The sequence below is a fragment of the Pongo abelii genome, chromosome X (assembly GCF_028885655.2).
Source record: "Pongo abelii isolate AG06213 chromosome X, NHGRI_mPonAbe1-v2.0_pri, whole genome shotgun sequence".
In the NCBI taxonomy this organism is placed as follows: Eukaryota; Metazoa; Chordata; class Mammalia; order Primates; family Hominidae; genus Pongo; species Pongo abelii.
The window spans coordinates 97,020,628-97,023,285 of record NC_072008.2 but is presented as its reverse complement, the minus strand read 5'-3'; positions in this window follow the sequence as shown (position 1 = coordinate 97,023,285).

The window sequence follows — 2,658 nt, the reverse complement described above, 5'->3', positions numbered from 1 at the left end:
GCGAAGGTCAGTTATATCTACTCAGTCAATAATCATAGTTCCTGAATAAAATACAAAAAGAAATTTGCTCTTAGGTGGCCCCTCTGTTGTATACTGTAGGTGTGCATAACCACACCTATTGGTGAGTAGTGTTATATAAGCAGTTACTTGTACCCACATAGGTAGTTCCTGGGTCTCTAGTATTTGATTCCAGAAGGCACAGTATACCTTGTAAAAGGCATCACCCAGAGAGGATTTTTTAAAAAGTTCCTGGTAGCAATTAGGCTATTGATTGAAAAGGTAAGAGTACCACTTCTGTAGATCATAGGAAAGCAATAAGTGGTGATGTTTAACATATCAGGGATAACTTTTCACTCTTCCTTTGAGGTTTTCAAGGTGTGTATGGGAACATGAAGAAGTATTGGCAATAATGGAATGGTTTCTTAAGGGTTTTTCTTTTTGCATTAGACCACAAATCCAACAATTATTTGGTTTCTTGCTAGAGCACAAGCTTTTGCTAAAGCCTTCCGCAGGTTATTGTCCCATGAATTTTCCTGCATGAAAAGAGAATGGGTGAGAAAAGCAGAAAACATGAGGAAAATTAAGGTCTTCATAATTGCAGAGAAATCTTGGTCCATGATCTTAGGAAAGCTGTCCATGTATTACCAGGCCATCTGTTTCTGGGAAAGAATTTCTTTGGTTAGCTTTACCTTAGAGTCTCCAACAGGTGTGCAGTTCCAGGAGCCTGGAGGGGCCCTCTTAAGTTGTGACTTGTAGACCCAAGATTCGAGTCTCTTGAGCTTTGCTGTGGTGAGGGTGGAGAAAAAAACTTGGTAGGGTTCTTTTAATTAAAAAAATTATTTTAGGCAGAGCGCGGTGGCTCACGCCTGTAATCCGAGCATTTTGGGAGGCCGAGGCAGGCTGATTACCTGAGGTCGGGAGTTAGAGACCAGCCTGGCCAACATGGCAAAACCTCATTTCTACTAAAAATACAAAAAAAGTTTAGCTAGGCATGGTGGTTTGTGCCTGTAATCCCAGTTGCTTGGGAGGCTGAGACAGAATCGCTTGAACCCAGCAGGCAGAGGTTGCAGTGAGCCGAGATCATGCCACTGCACTCCAGCCTGGGTAACAGAGGGAGACTCCATCTCAAAAATAAATAAATAAATAAAATTATTTTAGATTCGGGGTACATGTGTAGGCTTGTAATACAGGTAAGCTAGTGTAATGGGAGTTTGATGTAAAGATTATTTTGTCACCCAGATACTAAACTTAGCACCCATTAGTTATTTTTTCTGCTCCTCTCCCTCCTCCCAGCCTTTACCATTTGTTAGGCCTCAGTGTCTGGTGTTTCTCTCTTTATGTCCATCTGTTCTCATAATTTAGCTCTCACTTATAAGTGAGAACACACAGTATTTGTTTTTCTGTTCCTGCGTTAGTTTGCTAAGGATAATGGCCTCCAGCTTTATCCATGTTGTTGCAAAGCACATGACCTCATTCTCTGTTATGACTGCATAGTATTCCATGATGTATAAGTACCACGGTTTTTTCAACCAATCTGTCATTGGTGGTCATTTAGGTTGATTCCTTGTCCTTGCTATTGTGAATAGTGCTGCAGTGAACATATGTGTGCATGTGTTTTCCATTATAATTGTTGTGAGATGGTATCTCATTGTGGTTTTGATTTGCATTTCTTTAATGATAGGTGATATTGATATTTTTTTTCATATGATTGTTGGCTGCGTGTATGTCTTCTTTTGAAAAGTTTATCTTCGTGTCCTTTGTCCACTTTTTAATGGAGTTGTTTGTTTTTTTCTTGTAAATTTGTTTAAGTTCCTTATAGATACTGGATATTGGACCTTTGTTAGATGCATAGTTTTCAAATATTTTCTCAAATTCTGTAGGTTGTCTGCTTGGTGATAATTTATTTTTTGCTGTGCAGGAGCTCTTTAGTGTAATTAGATCTCATTTATAATTTTTTGCTTTTGTTGCAGTTGCTTTTGGCATCTTCATCATTAAATCTTTGTGAGTTCCTATGTGCAGAATGGTATGGCCTAGGTTGTCTTCCAGGTTTTTTAAAAATAATTTTGGATTTTACATTTAAGTCATTAATCCATCTCGAGTTACTTTTTGTGTATGATGTAAGGAAAGAATCCACTTTCAATCTTCTGCATATGGCTAGCTAATTATTCTAGCACCATTTATTGAATAGGGAGTCCTTTCCCAATTGCTTTTGTCAGCCTTGTTGAAGATCAGATAGTTGTAGGTGTGTGGCCTTATTTCTGGGCTCTCTATTTTGTTCTATTGGTCTATGTGTCTATTTTTGTACCAGTTCCATGCTGTTTTAGTTGCTGTAGCCCCATAGTATAGTTTGAAGTCGGGTAGCATGATGTCTCCTACTTCATTCTTTTTGCTTAGGATTGCCTTGGCTATTCAGGCTGTTTTTTTTTTTTAATTATTCCAAATGAATTTTAAAATCTTTTTTATAGTGAAGAATATCATTAGTAGTTTGATAAGAATAGCATTGAATCTATAAATTGCTTTGTGCAGTATGGCCATTTTAGGGATCTTGATTCTTCCTATCCATGAGCATGGAATTTTTTTTTTTCATTTCTGATTTATTTGAGCAGTGTTTTGTAATTCTACTTGTAGAGATTTTTCACCTCCCTCATTAGGTATATT